The following is a 20,594-nucleotide window of genomic DNA, read 5'->3' as shown; positions in this document are numbered from 1 at the left end:
TCGTCTGCGGGATTGACTGGAGGAGGAGGTACGTCACCCGATCCTGGAGAGGAAGGAGTCAGAGGGTTAGAGTACGGTTTTAACAGGGAGACATGAAAAGAGGGTGAGATGCGATAGTGAGCGGGTAATGATAACCGGTAGGTGACTTCATTGATCTGCCTCTGTATGGCGAACGGACCGATGTACTTGGGACTCAGCTTGCGGCACGGCTGTCGGAGACGGATGTCCCTAGTAGAGAGCCAGATCATTTGTCCTGGTTGATATAAGGGGGCCGCAGATCTCCTAGCGTCGGCCTGGTTCTTATGTCTCCGAACAGCCCTCTGCAGATGGACATGAGCTGAGTCCCAGACCCTCTCGCTCTCTTGAAACCAGTGATGAACTGCTGGGACATTAGATGGTTCACCTGACCAGGGAAACAGAGGTGGCTTGTAGCCGAGTATTCACTGAAAAGGTGTTAAGCCCGGGGTGGATTGCAGTAGGGAGTTTTGTGCATACTCGGCCCAGTGTAGGTAACGGCTCCAGGAGTCTTGGTGGGTATAGCAATATGACCGCAGGTATCTCCCGATCTCCTGTATCTTCCTCTCCACCTGGCCATTGGACTGGGGATGGTATCCAGAGGTGATACTTACTGTGACTCCTAAGAGGTTGAAGAATGACTTCCATACACGGGAGATAAACTGAGGACCTCGGTCTGAAACGATGTCCTCAGGTATTCCGAAGTGTCTGAAGATATGGGTGAAAAGCGTCTCAGCAGTCTCGAAGGCTGTGGGTAGACCGGGCAGAGGAAGTAGCTTACATGCTTTGGAAAACCGGTCCACCATGAGCAGAATGCAAGTATAGGAGTTGGAGGCTGGCATGTCGGTGATAAAATCCACACAGAGGTGAGACCATGGTCTTGTGGGTATTGGCAGGGGGACGAGTTTGCCTTCCGGAAGACGACGAGGTACCTTAGCCATAGCACACACTGGGCAGCTGTTAACGTATGGGGAGATATCCTGGGTCATATTGGGCCACCAATAACATTGTTGAACGAGCGAGAGGGTCTGGTGGCTGCCTGGGTGTCCAGAGCCTGGAGGCGTATGAACTGAGTCCATAAGGGACAGACGTAGACGGGATGGAACATAAGTCAGTCCCTCAGGACCTCCCGGCGGAGCAGGTTCAGATCGGGTGGCCTCAGCGATGTGGTCATCCAAGCTACACTGGATGGGACTAACAATTAAGGCTGGAGGGAGAATGGGTTCTGGTTTGGAGATGATGGTTTCTGGTTGATATAAGCGAGAAAGAAAATCAGCTTTTGCGTTCTTCTCACCAGAGCGGTATGTTACTTTGAAGTTGAACCGGGTGAAAAAAAGCGGCCAGCGGGCTTGGCGGGTGTTGAGACGTTTTGCTTCTCTGAGATATTCGAGGTTGCGATGGTCGGTGATGACATCAAAGGGATATTTAGCTCCCTCCAGCCAATGTCTCCACTCTTCCAAAGCAAGCTTAATAGCCAGAAGTTCCCGATTGCCGATATCATAATTTTGCCCCGCCGGGGACAGTTTCTTAGAGAAGAAGGCACATGGATGGAGTTTGGGAGGCTTCCCCTGCCGCTGAGAGAGCACCGCTCCTACCCCGGTGGAGGAGGCGTCAACCTCGACTACAGAGCTTCACGTCAGCCACGCCCAGCCAGAGCTTCACGTCAGCCACGCCCAGCCAGAGCTTCACGTCAGCCACATCCAGCCAGAGCTTCACGTCAGCCACGTCCAGCCAGAGCTTCACGTCAGCCACGTCCAGCCAGAGCTTCATGTCAGCCACAGCTTCACGTCAGCCACGTCCAGCCAGAGCTTCACGTCAGCCACGTCCAGCCAGAGCTTCACGTCAGCCACGTCCAGCCAGAGCTTCACGTCAGCCACGTCCAGCCAGAGACCGTCCAGCCAGAGACCGTCCAGCCAGAGACCGTCCAGCCAGAGACCGTCCAGCCAGTGTCTACGGACAAGATGGCCGCCACTGAGCCAGTGTCTACGGACAAGATGGCCGCCTCCGAGCCAGTGTCTACCGACAAGATGGCCGCCTTCGAGCCCGTGTCTACGGACAAGATGGACGCCTTCGAGCCAGTGTCTAAGGACAAGATGGCCGATCCAGAGTCTGTTCACGTCCCTTCCTCCGAGCCAGTGTCTACGGACAAGATGGCCGATCCAGAGTCTGTTCACGTCCCTTCCTCCGAGCCAGTGTCTATGGACAAGATGGCTGAACCAGAGACTGTTCACGTCACTTCCTCCGAACCAGTGTCTACGGACAAGATGGCCGCCTCCGAGCCAGTGTCTACGGACATGATGGCCGCCTCCGAGCCAGTGTCTACGGACAAGATGGCCGCCTCCGAGCCAGTGTCTACGGACAAGATGGCCACCTTCGAGCCAGTGTCTACAGACAAGATGGCCGATCCAGAGTCTGTTCACGTCACTTCCTCCGAGCCAGTGTCTACGGACAAGATGGCTGAACCAGAGACTGTTCACGTCACTTCTGCCGAGCCAGAGACTGTTCAAGTAACGTCAGCCGATCCAGAGACTGTTCAAGTCACGTCTGTCGATCCAGAGACTGTTCAAGTCACGTCTGCCGATCCAGAGACTGTTCAAGTCACGCCTGCCGATCCAGAGACTGTTCAAGTCACGCCTGAACCTGAACGCTCAGCGGAGCCGGTATCTGCTCCTGAACCAATGTTTGTTTCTGTGTTTGTGTCTGTCCTTGTGGCCGTTACTGTTCTGGTGTCTGTTCTTGAGCCAGAGCCAGTGTCTGTTCCTGAGCTGGCGTCTGTTCCTGAACCCATTTTTGTTTCTGTGTTTGTTTCTGTCCTTGTGTTTGTTCCTGAGCCGGGTTCTGTTCCTGCCTGCTCCGCCCTGGTCGCCTGCACATCCTGCTCCACCCTGGCCTTCCGTCCTGAAGCAGTCTCCAGGTCCTCTTCCGCTCCACGGGCCTGGCCCTCCATCCGCCTCCGCTCCACCTCCCTCCTGGACAATTTGAGGAGCGTCTGGAATCCGCTCCTTAAAGGGGGGGCTATGTAACGGTCACCAGCTGGAGTGCCCTTGAGAGCCACCAGAGGGCACTCCAGATAAGACTATTATCACTCACAAACTACATTTCCCATAACTCACTGCCCGGACTTACCATCACTGATCACATTCACCTGTACCTCATTCACTGATTGCATTCACCTGTGTCTCATCCTGTTAGTCTGTCTATTTATACCAGGTTCATTCATTCACCCACCGCGAAGTCTTGTTTTAGTGTCACACTGCAATTCTGAGCATTCTCCCCGTTTTCTTGTCTCTTGGTCTTTTTGGATTTCTTGCCTGTTTTGGATTACTCTTTTGCCTCTGACCCCTGCCTGCTTTGTGTGTTTGTTGTACGGACTGCCTGCCTGTGTTTGACCTTGCCTGTTTTGGATTACTCCCTTAATACAACTGCATTTGGAATCTCCACCTTCGTGTCTCGGAGCAGTTTCGTGACACCGATGTCATCATCGTAAATAGCGAGCTGTAAACGAATTTCGTAGTTCAAACCCTGGCGATATGCAGTGATTAATGCTGACTCGTTCCATCCACTAGAAGCTGCCAAGGTACGAAATTGTAAAGCATAATCAGACACTGAAGTTCTTCCCTGTCGTAAATGAAATAACTGATCTTGAACGGAGAGAGGATTAGAAGTTTGTGAAAAAACTTCACGGAAATGAGTGATGAAATTAAAGAAGGTCTGTGTGACAATACCGTCAGCATCCCATAGCGCTTTCGCCCAGAGAAGGGCTTGTCCGTTGAGAAGAGAAATGATGAACGCAATATTCGCTCTTTCCGAAGGGAACTGTGAGGGATTCATTTCCAGATACAATTCACACTGTAAAAGGAATCCGCTGCAATCCCCCTCCATGCCAGAGTAGGTCGCTGGTCGGGCCATGGGACTTACAGAGGCAGAAGAAGCAAAACTGATGGCGGGTGGACGAACACGCTGGGCGTCTTGCAATGCTTCAGGGTTGGGAGCCGAAGCACCTGCTTCGCTGTGACCACTCGGTTCATGCATTGCGGTCTGGTCTTATGTCACAGTATCTGAATGGCGCAGACAGGTGGATTTAATACAGCAGTTTATTGAACACAAAGGGGGCAATCACAGCAGGAGAGGAGTAGAAATTAACAAAGTCTCTTATCTGGCTCAGGACGGAAACAACGATGAAGGCAGGAGTCCGGAGGCTGACTGCAGGATGGAGGAATGAACAGATGAGAATCTTCACACGGATAGCAGGTATGCGGTACAGATAGAAACACGAGTTACAGGTAGTTGCCATTCATTTACACGACAACAACGTTTTGAGTGCCTGAAAATGCAAAGTTTTGAAAACGGGTTTTAAAGAGCAAGTTTTTTTTAAAACGGTCTTTGTGTAAACAACAAAAACGTGAATCTCTGAAGACGATGACGTCATGCACATGCGTATTACGTGTTCAGTCTATAGTGTTTCATCACCATCTAATGGCCCGGCAGTAGAATACAACGTTTTTAGTCGTTTTCACGGATCTGTGTGAATGGGGATCGTTTTGACGATGGTGTCGTCTGTACGCTGAAAACTGATAGAAAAAACTTCTCCGTTTTAAGCATATCGTTGTCGTGTAAACGTACCCTTTAGTGACATTGCTGCCTGTCACTGCTGGCCTGATGCTATTAGCTATTATGCCAGCCGCAGCTGGAACCAGCTTCCAGAAGAGATTAGATGTGCTCCTACAGTAGTCACATTCAAATCCAGACTCAAAACACATCTGTTTAGCTGTGCATTTACTGAATGAGCACTGTGCCACTGTTCGTCCGACTGTTTGCACTGTATTTTATTTTATGTTTTAATTACTCTGATTTCATGTGATTATTTCTGTATTTTATCTTTTATTCTAAACTGTTTTAATTATTCTGATTTCTTTTGATTATTTTAGTTTCTTCTATGTAAAGCACTTTGAATTACCATTGTGTATGAAATGTGCTATATAAATAAACTTGCCTTGCCTTGCCTTGATGCAATATTAGAGAGCAGGGAAAATTAGTTAACATTTAATGTGTTAATAAATGTATTTTCATACAAACAAAGAAACAAATTAGCACTGCGTTTTTATTCCGAACATTCATCATGCATTACTTTCAGCAATCACCTCTTTTCCACTAGCAACGAGGGATTATTTTTGCTTGTGTTCATTGTCATAAAATCTCCACTTAACAAAGACCCAGTGACACTGTAATAGCAGCACATTGGTATTATTTTGACTCTTATTCCTGGCTCTCCTCTGTAAGGAAGTGCATTTGTGTTGATATTCAGGTAAGGTGATAATGGTCTGATAATTAGCCCCACCTATTATGACCATTAGCAGTGGCAAACATTAAAAACCTTTCCAAGAAGGTTTCATAGCTCATACCCCTCTCTCGCTTCAACTTGCCGCTAATGGTGCTGGCATATGCAGGGAGCCAATTTTGTAATTTATTTTAATGCTGGCTCGCAAAAAAAGGCCTGACAAATTTTGAGTGGTATCCTTCTTGCCAAAGGAACACCAGAGCTCCCTAGATTAACTGTAATGCATTTACATATGTATTAAACTTCTAAGCAAGCAATGCATTTAGATAATGTTAAAATGTATGTTCTACCCTTAGAGGAATGATGTGATTATGCTAGTCATCTACTTTCATTGGAGAAAGAAAAACATGAAATTTCACTGCTCACATGTATTGATTGTGACACTCTTGAAGCAAACAAAAATATGTTGATCATGCTGAGAAATCTTTCACCACCAAAAGCAGTGGTGAATGGGTAAAAATCCTCTTCTGCTCTCTAACCCCAATGTCTGCAACTAAAAGAGCTGCTCGGTCATTCAAGAGGAAATAACAAGTTAGAAATTTTTGGAAGCGTAGTTATCTCTGTCAAAGAGGAGGGATAAGACTTTCACCCCAGTCAATACACATTCATTCATTGTATGTCACACAGCAATGCGCACTGCCACAAAGCCATGGAACCAATGCTTGAATTGAGTTATACAATACAATCTAAAAAAAAAAGTGTTCTCCAAATATCGCACTTTCACATATTTGAATTTGGCACGCGAAGACACTTTGCACAACATGTCCTTTGACATTGTGTGTAGACTGCTTTTGTAGAAAGGTAGAACAGGACTAATTGTAAAGCTCAATAAAGCATTAGTAATAAACAAATGGACAAAATTCTCAACATGGCCAAATTAAGTATGTGGAAGTGCAATTCAACCACCTTCATATAATGGACAGTTTCACTAACAATATACAGGTCTTTCTCAAAAAATTAGCATATCGTGATTAAGTTCATTATTTTCCATAATGTAATGATATAAATTAAACTTTCATATATTTTAGATTCATTGCACACCACCTGAAATATTTCAGGTCTTTTATTTTTTAATACTGATGATTTTGGCATTCAGCTCATGAAAACCCAAAATTCCTATCTCAACAAATTAGCATATCATGACAAGGGTATCTAAACGAGCTATTAACCTAATCATCTGAATCAACTAATTAACTGTAAACACCTGCAAAAGATTCCTGAGGCTATTAAAAACTCCCAGCCTGTTTCATTACTCAAAACCGCAATCATGGGTAAGACTGCCGACCTGACTGCTGTCCAGAAGGCCATCATTGACACCCTCAAGCAAGAGGGTAAGACACAGAAAGACATTTTCTGAACAAATAGGCTGTTCCCAGAGTGCTGTATCAAGGCACCTCAGTGGGAAGTCTGTGGGAAGGAAAAAGTGTGGCAAAAAACGCTGCACAACGAGAAGAGGTGACCGGACCCTGAGGAAGATTGTGGAGAAGGACCGATTCCAGACCTTGGGGGACCTGCGGAAGCAGTGGACTGAGTCTGGAGTAGAAACATCCAGAACCATCCAGAACATCCAGGCGTGTGCAGGAAATGGGCTACAGGTGCCGCATTCCCCAGGGCAAGCCACTTTTGAACAAGAAACAGCGGCAGAAGCGCCTGACCTGGGCTACAGAGAAGCAGCACTGGACTGTTGCTCAGTGGTCCAAAGTACTTTTTTCGGATGAAAGCAAATTTTGCATGTCATTCGGAAATCAAGGTGCCAGAGTCTGGAGGAAGACTGGGTTTCTGCCGCTGTTTCTGGTTCAAAAGTGGCTTGACCTGGGGAATGCGGCACCTGTAGCCCATTTCCTGCACACGCCTGGATGTTCTGGATGGTTCTGGATGTTTCTACTCCAGACTCAGTCCACTGCTTCCGCAGGTCCCCCAAGGTCTGGAATCGGTCCTTCTCCACAATCTTCCTCAGGGTCCGGTCACCTCTTCTCGTTGTGCAGCGTTTTTTGCCACACTTTTTCCTTCCCACAGACTTCCCACTGAGGTGCCTTGATACAGCACTCTGGGAACAGCCTATTTGTTCAGAAATTTCTTTCTGTGTCTTACCCTCTTGCTTGAGGGTGTCAATGATGGCCTTCTGGACAGCAGTCAGGTCGGCAGTCTTACCCATGATTGCGGTTTTGAGTAATGAAACAGGCTGGAAGTTTTTAAAAGCCTCAGGAATCTTTTGCAGGTGTTTAGAGTTAATTAGTTGATTCAGATGATTAGGTTAATAGCTAGTTTAGAGACCCTTTTCATGAAATGCTAATTTTTTTAGATTTTTTGGGTTTTCATGAGCCGTATGCCAAAATCATCAGTATTAAAACAATAAAAGACCTGAAATATTTCAGTTGGTGTGCAATGAATCTAAAATATATGAAAGTTTAATTTGTATCATTACATTATGTAAAATAATGAACTTTATCACAATATGCTAATTTTTTGAGAAGGACCTGTACAGTTGTTGTTGTTGTTGTTGTTTTTTAAATCTGTATTACTTTTCAAATGTTGTTGTTTTTTTATTATAGTTTTGAGCAAAAGTAAAAGACATTTACAATTAATTCATAATTTAATATAATTTATAATGATACCATTTCTATTTGAATTAAATGCTGTTCTTTTGAACTTTCTATTCTTCAAAGAATCATGAAAAAATTTAAGCAGCACAACTGAATGGAAGTAACATTGGTTAATCCTCAAAATTGTTTTTACTTTTCAACATTGATAATAAGAAATGCAAATCAGCATATTCAAATTATTTCAGCAGAAATGAGGGTTCAGTGTACACATTTTAAACCATGCTGTTGATGTTATTTCAATTCTTGGGATTTAAAGTTTTTAAAAAATGTTTTTTTGCAAAAAAACTTGCTAGATTTGCAGTATGTTTATTCACAATTAAATAAGTTGTCTGGTAGTTCAGAATGTGTTGTGTATTGACTGATATGCTAATTGTATACACATAAAAAACAGAACTATACACATTTCGGAACATTTTTGTTCATTGTTACATTTTTTACATTATGAATTGTGTATTATGAATGTAACATCAGCCTATTTTGATTGCATCCAATTCTATAGTTTCAAATGACTGCTTATTTGTTAAGTTTGTTAATACTGTTAATGTTAAACTGTATGTATAACACTGTGCTGGATGTAAGTTTTTGACTGTAATAAAGCATACAAATACCATAATATGTTTGCTGAAATTTAGGAAACATGCTGAGTTCACATACTCGTTTCTGTGAAAAGCAATGCTACAAACAGTATTTTTACTGTGAAATGTGCCTTCCGTGTCGGAATGTCTGTTTTTGTTTTGGTCTGTGCGATATCGCACATTGCCAGTTTACCCAATAGTATTTCACCACCACAGGATGCCAGCTGGCAGAAAACACAGCATATTGAAGCCAAAGAAGCCAGCAAACGAACTGGGTCAGAGATCGCAGATTCTACCCAACCTAAAAAGCTTCAGCACCCATCTAAAAATCTCTATGAACAGGAGCATATTAAAATGCAATATCAACTCATAAATCAACTCATCAACTTAAGTGTGGACTTACGAAACATCAACTTACGAAATGGAGTGTGTAAGTCTTCTCGCCTTACATTGCCATTTAAGCCCACCGGCAACTATAGTTGCGCAGGGTAGAGTTGTCATTTTCCTTTTTTAAGATTTTTTTTAGATGTAATCCATGTTTTTTTTCTCAATGACATGCAAGCAAACAACCAAATAAAGGATAAAAAAAAGTTATTTATTTCCTTCCTGTCACGTGAGGCTGTCAACTTCTTACCTCTTCTTCCAAGAAACATGGCGAAGACAAACCCTCTCAAAGAAAGGTAATTTTCATTTTACTAATAAGTATTTTTGGTTGACATATATATATATGTACATAAGCATGAAGGTCTCTAGAATCATCCAAACAAAACAAATCTTACAAGAGATCTATAGTTTTTTGTATACTTAGTCAAAAGTCCAAGCGGCAACTATAGTTGCCGGTGGGCAAATGCCTTGTAAGTACATATCATGGGGAAATGGGGTATACTGTGTTAATAGGTTAATAAATCAAGGTTATTGGTCTTGTTTAGTGCTTTTTGCTTTCATAATATCCTACCTAAAACCCTTTAACTAACATCTCTACTGTCCAGTAGACCTTAATTTGATAAATTTTGATCATTTGAAAAAAATATATTTTTGTTGTTTGGTATTTTGTTTGTTTTTGGTTTTTGTTATACATATAGAAGTCATTTTTTCTTCTTTCTATTTATTTTTATTGATTTCTTTTCATTTTTTTTAGATTTGTGATACACAATGCCCTGTTGGAGCAACTTAATGGCTGCACTTTTTTCTACTCTATGTTCCACCACTTTAAGACAAATGTATTTGTTGTTTGTTTTGTTTATCATACACAAGAGATTATAAGCTAGATGCAGCTTTTTTTGGGTTCACTATTAACACAACTATACTATATGCATGAAACCATTCAGAAAAATCTGGGCACAAATGGGATAATTACACTCGTTTCTGTCGCGTGTCCTCAATCTGGCAACCCACGCGAGTTGAGTCTGAGCATGAGGGGGGCGGGGGAAACAACTCTCTCCAAAATTTTGATTTTGGACTGCAGTACCAATTTCAACTTCTAGCTATCAAATCTCACATACTGCATCTTTAAAAGTTGAGAAGATTCTGTATTGGAAGTTTTAGGCCAACTCATTTTACTGAATAAATGTAAAAAAAGACCATATGGCCACAATAAAACCCTGAAATAGTTCTTCAAAGTTTGAATATCCTCCCCCGCAAAAGTGTGATACTTGTTATTTAGTCTCTGTCACTCAGTCAAGCTGTGCTAGAGTTTGACATTGTACACTGCTTTATTCCCTGCTGTAGATGTACATGCCTGCGAATCTAATAACTCTGACTGGTCTGTGTTTGTGATAGACAGAGAGAAAGGAGAGAGAGTCCCTGCCGTTTCACTGATGGCATCCCCTGATCTCCCACCCAGACAGCAGGGATGTAATATTCCCTCCTTGCAGGCAATAATACTCCGATCACAGGGTTGCTATATGGAGATGGAGCACGATATATACAGCGCAGACCCCCTCTGTTCCTGCCTGCAGACACAGGGAGCCAAATCAACAGCATGGCAACCAGATAAGAAAAGAGAGAGTCATGCCCTCTAAACACTGCTGTGAATTTAATACTACATAAGATTCTGATAAAAGGCTGTTGACATGGGTTAAACGTCAACGCAAAGGGATGCATTTATAAAATCCACTGTTTTCATTAAATAGAAATGTCCTGCCTTTTAGTCTATGCGTACCATCTTTGAGGCTTTATAAGATAGCTGTCACTGTCGGTTGCAGGTAATAAAGATTGCAGGATCAAGGTGCAGTAGTAAAAGGTTTATTAACAAAGAACTAGAAACAAAACACTCTTGACTATGAAAATGGTAACAGAACAACTGGGAAAACTCAACAGTAACTAGACAGGACTAAACACAGAGCTTAAATACACATCAAACAGAGGAACCAGAGCCATAGAGAGTAAGAGTTACGACACTCCCATAGACCGCCATGGGAACTTTGGAATGCGGAAGTAACGCGTGTCGTGGAGCAGCCAATATTTAATCCGTCCTTCAATCTATTAACTTTAACACTGTTTCCTTTCTTTACCACTACCAGTTCTGTCTAACAGCAACAGGCTTTTCTTCAAGACCCGGTCTCCTCTGAAGCCACACGCTCTGCTTCTGGCAGGGGATTGCTCTCACACAAAAATCCAAGTAACTAAATTATTACTTATAGCATGGAGTTTGAATGCTTTTGTTATCAATGCAGGGCTCTCAAGTTTTGAAGACAGGTAAGAGTGACATCCCCCTCGCGGGAATGGCGGTGTTTAAATAATAATATTATTATCAGTGTTTTTGTTGTTATTTATAATTGCTCAGACTTGCTGAAGAAACTATTTTTTCCACCATCTCTTCCTCTTCCACCTGCACTGTCTCCTCTGTCAGCTCCTCTAATGGGCCTACCCTGCACCTTCTCTTGGCCAGCATCCTCTAAGGGCCTTTTTAGGGGCTTTCCTCTCACGGCGAATGAGAGGGCGCTTAATTGCTTTTTATCTGACATCTTAGACAGATGCAATGATTAATGCATCCATGGCCAGGATATAATTATAAAATATGACATGATTTTAAAAGTGACCTATAACATCGATGCAATATGCAATACACTTCAATGTATTTAGTGCTAATAAAATGATTAAGCCTATTTGGAGAGAGAGATGTTTATAATCTGACAAATATGTCAGTCATCATGTGATAACGAAAATATGACTAGGCTGTAAAACTGTTGAACAGGCTGTAAAACGAAACTTTCGTTCAAAAAAGATGTTGTAGCAGAATCACGTGAATAATTCCAGGATATGCTTTTTTTTTTTCATTGATTGTTGCGTTAAATCTTACCCAGATACAATAGTGCTATTTTCTGATTGGCTATTGTGTAGCCCCCTATATATATATATATATTTTTTTTTTTTTGATTGGGCATGCTCGACTAACGTCCCGGGTTGTAACCGTATGTAACCCTAGATCCCTGAAGGAACGAGACGCTGCGTGAAACGCTGCGGGAACGCCTCTTGCGTTGTGCTTCATGAAGCACATATGGAATCAGCCCAATGGCGAGACGGAACGTCACGAGTGACGTCATCGACCAGGAAACTATAAAGCACACCCCTGAACACAATGGCGACAGCTTCTGGAAAAAGTCTGAAGCAAGTCGATCAAGGGAATGCCGGGAGTATGGCAACGACACGCAGCGTCTCGTTCCTTCAGGGAACAAGGGTTACATACGTAACCCAGGACGTTCCCTTTCAGGAACGTCGAGCTGCGTGAAACGCTGCGGGAACGCTAATACCCACGTCGCCATAAGAGCAAGTGACCGACTGTGTGAATCAAAGATTAAATTCAGCCGAAAGCACCTGCGCCCCAGGGGTGGAGCTGAGGTCTAGGTCATAAAACCTGACGAAAGTCGGCGGTGAGGACCAGCCTGCCGCATCACAAACGTCCTGGAGGGAGACTCCTGACAATAAGGCTTTGGAAGCCGCCATACTCCTGGTAGAGTGAGCTCGGACAGCCAAAGGTGAAGGCTGACCAACCGACTCATAGGCAAGTGAGATGGCCTCAACCACCCACTTGCTCATCCTCTGCTTAGACACTGGGGACCCCTTCTTAGGTGGTCCAAAACAAACGAACAGCTGTTCTGATTTTCTCCACAGGGCAGCTCTGTGGACGTAAGCATCTAAAGCCCGAACAGGGCAGAGCAGATTAAGTTTTTCCTGATCAGATGATGTAAAAGGAGGAGGACAGAAGGCCTGCAGAACTATAGGTCTGGCCACATTGGTAGGAACCTTAGGGACATAACCTGGCCTGGGGTGGAGAAAAGCCTTAACAATCCCAGGTGAAAACTCCAAACACGAAGGAGCAACAGAGAGAGCCTGAATATCTCCGATTCTCTTAAGAGAAGAAATGGCAAGGAGAAAAATAGTCTTCAAAGTAATAAACTTATCAGCAACTTCTTCAATAGGCTCAAAGGGAGCTAGGGAAAGACCTTCTAGGGCTATAGCTAAGTCCCATGCTGGCACCCTCGTGCGGACTACAGGCCTCAGCCTCAAAGTACCACGAAGAAAGCGAGTTGTAAATGGGTGTCTCCCCAGAGAGACTCCACTGAAAGGGACATGGTAAGCAGCAAGTGCCGCCACATACACCTTTAGTGTGGAGGGGGATAGCCCTGAGGAGAAACGCTCCTGCAGGAACTCCAGCATTGCACCCACTGGGCAGTTAAGTGGGTCCAACAGGTGTTCTCCACACCAAGAAGTGAAGAGCCTCCACTTCAAGGGCATATAACCTCCTCGTGGAAGGAGCTCTGGAATGAAGGATGGTCTCAACAACCTCGGTTGAGAGACCAGCCCCTACGAGCTGGGCCCCCTCAGAGGCCAAGCCCATAGCTTCCACAACTCTGGGCGGGGGTGAAGTATCAACCCGCTCGCCTGAGAGAGAAGGTCCCTCCTGATCGGAATCTCCAGAGGAGAGCCGTCTAGAAGAGACACTAGGTCCGTGAACCATACTCGGGCCGGCCAAAACGGGGCTACCAATAATAGACTGACCCCGTCCCGGCGAACCCTCTCCAGAACTCCTGGGAGCAATCGGGGGAAAGGCGTACAGGCGTGACCTCGGCCACGCCTGCACCATAGCGTCCAACCCCAGCGGGGCTGGATGACTGAGAGAAAACCACAGTGGACAGTGTGATGTCTCCCTGGATGCAAATAGGTCTACCTCGGCACGACCATACTGCATCCAAAGGAGCTCCACCACCTCGGGTGGAGTCTCCATTCCCCGGGCCTCGGCCCCTGCTTCGACAGGATGTCCGCTCCCTGATTTAAAAACCCCGGGAGATAATTCGCCCTCAATGAGAGAAGCTTCCCCTGGGACCATAGAAGGATCCGGCGAGCCAGATTGTATAACGGGCGAGAGCACAGACCCCCCTGATGGTTTATGTAAGAGACCACCGATGTGTTGTCGGACCAGACAAGAACATGATGACCTCTCAGGTCTGGGAGGAAGTGCTTCAGAGCCTGAAACACTGCCAACATCTCTAGACAATTTATATGCCAAAATCGATGATGCCACTCATGATCGCCCCCCAGCCTGTGAGGGAAGCATCTGTCGTTAGCGTTACACGACGACAAAGAGCTCCCAACACAGGTCCCTGGGACAGAAACCAAGGATCCCTCCACATGACCAGAGCACGGAGACAACTCCGTGTAACTTTGATCACGCGGAGGGGGTTTCCCCTCGGGGAGAACCCCTTGGTCCTGAGCCACCACTGTAATGGTCTCATGTACAGCAGGCCGCAGGCTATAACACTGGACGCTGCTGCCATCAGACCCAGCAGTCTCTGGAACCGCTTTACAGTGAGCAACTGGCCTAGCTTTACTCTTTTTACAACTGAGAGAATCGAAGCGATGCGGGCAGGCGACAGGCGAGCCCGCATTGCCACAGAATCCCATAGTACCGCCAGAAAAGATGTTATCTGTGATGGAGATAGAACACTCTTTTTGGCATTCAGCCTCAACCCCAATTTTTTGATGTGTGCGAGGACGACATCTCGATGCCGAGCCGCTTGCTGCTGCGATTGAGCGAGAATCAACCAATCGTCTATGTAGTTCAGTATACGAACGCCCTGGAGCCGCAGCGGGACTAGCGCTGCGTCCATGCATTTCGTGCGGGGAGATAAAGCTAGGCCAAATGGAAGAACACGATATTGGTACGCTTCGCCCCCGAAAGCAAACCTCAGGAACTTCCTGTGTTGCGGAAGGATGGAGATGTGGAAGTATGCGTCCTTCAGATCTATCGTGACAAACCAGTCCTCGGACCTGATTTGTGACACGATTTGCTTTAGCATAAGCATCTTGAATTTGAGCTTGGCTACAGCACGATTTAATAGGCGCAGATCTAAAATTGGACGCAACCCCCCATCCTTCTTTGGAACGATGAAATATCGGCTGTAATAACCTGACTCCTCGCTGGGAGGAGGAACCCGTTCTATAGCCTCCTTTTGAAGGAGCGTTTTCACCTCTTGTTCCATTACCAGAGCCTGCTCGGGGCCCACCACGGTGGGCAGGACCCCGTTGAATCGAGGAGGAGGAGATCTGAACTGAATGGCATAACCCCTTTCTATCGAATGCAGAACCCACTGAGATATTTTTGGAAGACTTTTCCACTCTGCCAGTAAATCTACTAAGGGTACCAGCCTCTCGAGGCTGGCCTCTGGAATATTTTGAGCAGCAGACACAGCACCCTGTAACGGCGCACCGGCAGGTGACGACTGGTCTGACTGCTCTAAACCCCTCCTCAGAGGGGGCGAGCGTCCCTCGGGAAAGCGCTCGCTGGGCCCGTCTGCGCCCCGACACGAAGGCGGGGTTGGCAGAAGGGACCCCTGAGGGCACCGTGAGAGAACGGGCACCGTCTGAAGCGGTGAACACCTCCCTGTCACGGTAGGGACCACCCTAAGCATCCTGACACCAGTGGCATCAGGACTTCTTAGACGAAGCCTTCCTAGCCATAATGACTGTCCTCAGATCAGTCTTACCACTAGATGGCTTCTCCTGAGACTGTCGCGTCTGTTCCCACTGTTTAGAAGGGGGGCCATGAGACGCGACACTCTGCCTTTGTTGCGCCCTATGTGAGGAGCTAGTCGACGGCTTGGTCTGCCCTCGCCCAGCAGACCCTGGGACATGAACTTTAAGTGGGAGGAATTTTTGAAAAGGTGCAGCTTGTTTCTTTTCTTCCTGAAATGTATCTATGACCGTGTTTACCGCGTCACCGAATAGACGAGATGGAGAAAGTGGAGCATCCAAAAGAAAAGCTTTCTCTTTATCCTTCATATCAGACAGATTAAGCCACAAGTGTCTCTCTGCGGCCACCAGGGCTGCCATAGAACGGCCCATTAGTTTAGCCGATTCCCTGGTGGCACGCAGAGATAAATCTGCAGCCTGACGCAGTTCTCGAACCACGTCAGTGCTGACCTCCTCACTCTCACTCATATCTTTTAAAAGATCGGCTTGGTACGCCTGCAATATTGACATCGTGTGCAGACACGCCGAAGCCTGACCAGCCGCCGAATAAGCCTTACCCACCAGAGCCGAAGTATTTCTGAGAGGCTTGGTGGGTAAAGCTGGTTTCTTAAGAGACGAGGAAGACTCAGCAGAAAGATGGCTAGCTAGAGTCTCCTACCCCTTGGGCATCGCCCCATAACCATATAACTTAGCCCCTGATATATTAGAATATGTGGAAGTCTGGGGGCTAAACACACAATAAGAGGCGGGTCTCTTCCACGACCTCGACACCTCGGTGTGGAGATCGGGAAGAAACTGAAGGCACCGCCGTGGAGGCTGAACGCGGGAAGGCAAGCTTGCTTTTAGAAACATATTCCTGCCTAACAGCTGGCCAACCAATGCTTAGTTTTGACACAGCACGAGTGAGCACCTCCATAAGCTCCTCGTGTTCAGGGGAATGAGGTGACGAGTCCTCAACATCCCCTGTCTCAATACTGACAACATCCAGCTCCTCAGAACTGGATAGCTGCAGTATTGGTGCCTCAGCCTGGGGGGAAGAAACCGCAATGCGTGCTTCCACACCCGGAACTGAGGCACTGGAACTGGCAGGTAAAGGCTGAGATAAGGCAGAGCCTGTCTCAAACCCCGCTGACAGATCCATTTGCGATCCCCACGACAGGCGCCGCCACTCTGCCTCGACAGAAGCGGGACCCGAGCCGTGGGGAGCGCGAACCGAACCACTCTCCTCGAAGAGTGATCGGCGGGAGCGGAGCGTTCTTAATGGAAAACGCTCGCAATGCTCACAATCAGCCCCCTCGAGAGCTGACTGGGCATGCTGCACTCCCAAACAAACAACACACAGATCGTGTGTATCCCCACCCGTGAGAAAACGAGTACAGGGGGGAACACACTTTCTGTATTGCTGCTCGCTCGTCATACTGATATATGTGAATATATATATATATATAGTTTTTTTTAAGTGAAAAACTCCTGCCTAGCAATCACTAAGAACAGACAAAAACACAGGGACAGATTCACACACAGAGCGCTTGCTGAAGACAACAGAAGCTGTCGCCATTGTGTTCAGGGGTGTGCTTTATAGTTTCCTGGTCGATGACGTCACTCGTGACGTTCCGTCTCGCCATTGGGCTGATTCCATACGTGCTTCATGACGCCATGAGACACGACACTCTGCCTTTGTTGCGCCCTATGTGAGGAGCTAGTCGACGGCTTGGTCTGCCCTCGCCCAGCAGACCCTGGGACATGAACTTTAAGTGGGAGGAATTTTTGAAAAGGTGCAGCTTGTTTCTTTTCTTCCTGAAATGTATCTATGACCGTGTTTACCGCGTCACCGAATAGACGAGATGGAGAAAGTGGAGCATCCAAAAGAAAAGCTTTCTCTTTATCCTTCATATCAGACAGATTAAGCCACAAGTGTCTCTCTGCGGCCACCAGGGCTGCCATAGAACGGCCCATTAGTTTAGCCGATTCCCTGGTGGCACGCAGAGATAAATCTGCAGCCTGACGCAGTTCTCGAACCACGTCAGTGCTGACCTCCTCACTCTCACTCATATCTTTTAAAAGATCGGCTTGGTACGCCTGCAATATTGACATCGTGTGCAGACACGCCGAAGCCTGACCAGCCGCCGAATAAGCCTTACCCACCAGAGCCGAAGTATTTCTGAGAGGCTTGGTGGGTAAAGCTGGTTTCTTAAGAGACGAGGAAGACTCAGCAGAAAGATGGCTAGCTAGAGTCTCCTCCCCCTTGGGCATCGCCCCATAACCATATAACTTAGCCCCCGATATATTAGAATATGTGGAAGTCTGGGGGCTAAACACACAATAAGAGGCGGGTCTCTTCCACGACCTCGACACCTCGGTGTGGAGATCGGGAAGAAACTGAAGGCACCGCCGTGGAGGCTGAACGCGGGAAGGCAAGCTTGCTTTTAGAAACATATTCCTGCCTAACAGCTGGCCAACCAATGCTTAGTTTTGACACAGCACGAGTGAGCACCTCCATAAGCTCCTCGTGTTCAGGGGAATGAGGTGACGAGTCCTCAACATCCCCTGTCTCAATACTGACAACATCCAGCTCCTCAGAACTGGATAGCTGCAGTATTGGTGCCTCAGCCTGGGGGGAAGAAACCGCAATGCGTGCTTCCACACCCGGAACTGAGGCACTGGAACTGGCAGGTAAAGGCTGAGATAAGGCAGAGCCCGTCTCAAACCCCGCTGACAGATCCATTTGCGATCCCCACGACAGACGCCGCCACTCTGCCTCGACAGAAGCGGGACCCGAGCCGTGGGGAGCGCGAACCGAACCACTCTCCTCGAAGAGTGATCGGCGGGAGCGGAGCGTTCTTAATGGAAAACGCTCGCAATGCTCACAATCAGCCCCCTCGAGAGCTGACTGGGCATGCTGCACTCCCAAACAAACAACACACAGATCGTGTGTATCCCCACCCGTGAGAAAACGAGTACAGGGGGGAACACACTTTCTGTATTGCTGCTCGCTCGTCATACTGATATATGTGAATATATATATAGTTTTTTTTTAAGTGAAAAACTCCTGCCTAGCAATCACTAAGAACAGACAAAAACACAGGGACAGATTCACACACAGAGCGCTTGCTGAAGACAACAGAAGCTGTCGCCATTGTGTTCAGGGGTGTGCTTTATAGTTTCCTGGTCGATGACGTCACTCGTGACGTTCCGTCTCGCCATTGGGCTGATTCCATACATGCTTCATGACGCACAACGCAAGAGGCGTTCCCGCAGCGTTTCATGCAGCTCGACGTTCCTGAAAGGGAACTCCAGGGGAGACGCGCTTGATTCCTGCCGGTTCCATAGTGAGAGCGCACGGCCAGAGAAATTTTGGGCGCTGCGACATATTAAATATATTATAAATAGTTTTTCCGCGTGAGAAATACAATGTGTGGCGGGAGTGCGTGACTAAAGACCGAAATGAGTGACTGTCACGCTCAATGCGTGACACTTGAGAGCCCTGTCAATGTATGGCTAAGCGTTTGACTGATTCTCGATTCACCAGCAGGTCTCCAGATCATCCTACAGTTTTGGGGACAGAATGTAATGGCTATTGTGAACACTTGTATTTCTTTTCTGGCCTGCTTTCTGCCATCTTTTTCTCCCTATAGGAAGTCAAACAAGTTTCTTTGAAGACAGAACATTCAAGGAAAACTTACCAACCCTCTCCATAGATATAATATATTATTAAATGTTTAGTTAAATGCAATTGGTGCCTTGAATATTTTTTACTGTTAACCAAATATCTTTCTTGACTTAAACTGAGCAGTTTTAATTGATATTTACTTGTTGTACAGGTTTATGTGAATGTATTTCAACATAACATAAGGATGTTAGTAATTATGACCATAGAAGCACGAGAAAAATACAGTAAATACTGTAAATGTATTATACCTTATGGGAGCAGTCCCCCTTCCCTCCAAAATTCAAAACATACAAAAAATTGTATTCAATTCAAAGGGCTTTATTGACATAAAAGTTTCAAGACCAATGTGTATATGCAGTACCAGTCAAAAGTTTTGGAAAGGTTTGTTTTTAAAAGAAGTAACTTCTGCTCACCAAAGTCAGATTTATTTGATTAAAAATACAAGAAAAAAACAGTAATATTGTGAAATATTATTACAATGTAAAACAACTGTTTCTATGTGTGTATAAAGAAACTTTACTATACAGGATATACACATATATATATATATATATATATATATATATATATATATATATATATATATATATATAAATTGAAAGTAAAGAAATTCATATATTTGAAGTTTAAAATTTACACTTACGATAACGGTATCATTTTCAAAACTCGCACATTGAAACTTGTTTTCAAATGTTTGTGTTTCAGGCCTCCCAAAATGCTGTTGTCATGTAAATGAGCGTTTTTAGTTTTTATTTGAAATCTGTGTAGTGAAAACGGCCCCTGAGTAAGAACGTAAGAATGGATGATGCAACCCTACCCAGGTCTTTAGACCACCAGCTCTACCCAATCAAAGGGCTCATCCAGTCTAGCTAGAAAATGTATATAGGTACACTCACCAAAATCTAGTTCCTGGAGTCACCTGCATCAAGGATGTTTGAGCATACACTCGAAAAGAGCAACAGTCCTGGTGGCACTTTTGCAGTTTTATGGCCAGAGGTAGGTATTCTGAGATACTTTCCTGCTGGATAGAAGCTGGGAGAAAAAAGAAACATAATAGAGCTGGCTGTCTGCAGGGTTCTCACAAGATTTTCCAGCTGGCAAGTTTTGAAAGGTTTTTATTAACCAAAAATAAAAGCAACACAAAACAGGGCTTAAAAAGTCTAGACGACAGGACTGGAAAACAAAAGACCCATGGTAGGATAAATCGCTTATTTTGCACGGGCATGCATAATGGTGCGGTCGTGCTGAGCAGCACTGTTTTGTTATTGTGCCCAGAATTGGCGCTAATTTGACAACAAAACCTTTTTATTTTTTTACATCGCTTGTAAAAAGCTGGTGCGGCAGTGTGCACTTCATTTTCACTTTAAAATTAGCGTCAATTCATCCTTCGCAGGAATGAAGTTAACGAACAACCTCGATCC

The 20,594-nt window shown here is 45.6% G+C and overlaps 1 long non-coding RNA gene across 1 annotated transcript; it reads left to right on the top strand.

Moving 5' to 3' along the window:
* The first annotated feature begins 11,045 nt into the window (after positions 1-11,045).
* Positions 11,046-19,236, top strand: LOC143714848 (uncharacterized). Its single transcript, XR_013195627.1, has 2 exons — positions 11,046-11,151; positions 19,033-19,236. It is a non-coding gene; the product is annotated as an uncharacterized LOC143714848 (long non-coding RNA).
* The last annotated feature ends 1,358 nt before the right edge of the window (positions 19,237-20,594 follow it).

This window comes from Siphateles boraxobius, unplaced genomic scaffold (assembly GCF_051911475.1).
Source record: "Siphateles boraxobius isolate OS27281-9 unplaced genomic scaffold, OSU_SipBor_1 56, whole genome shotgun sequence".
In the NCBI taxonomy this organism is placed as follows: domain Eukaryota; kingdom Metazoa; phylum Chordata; class Actinopteri; order Cypriniformes; family Leuciscidae; genus Siphateles; species Siphateles boraxobius.
Note: the sequence above shows the minus strand (reverse complement) of the source record. Positions and strands in the feature narration are given on the sequence as shown.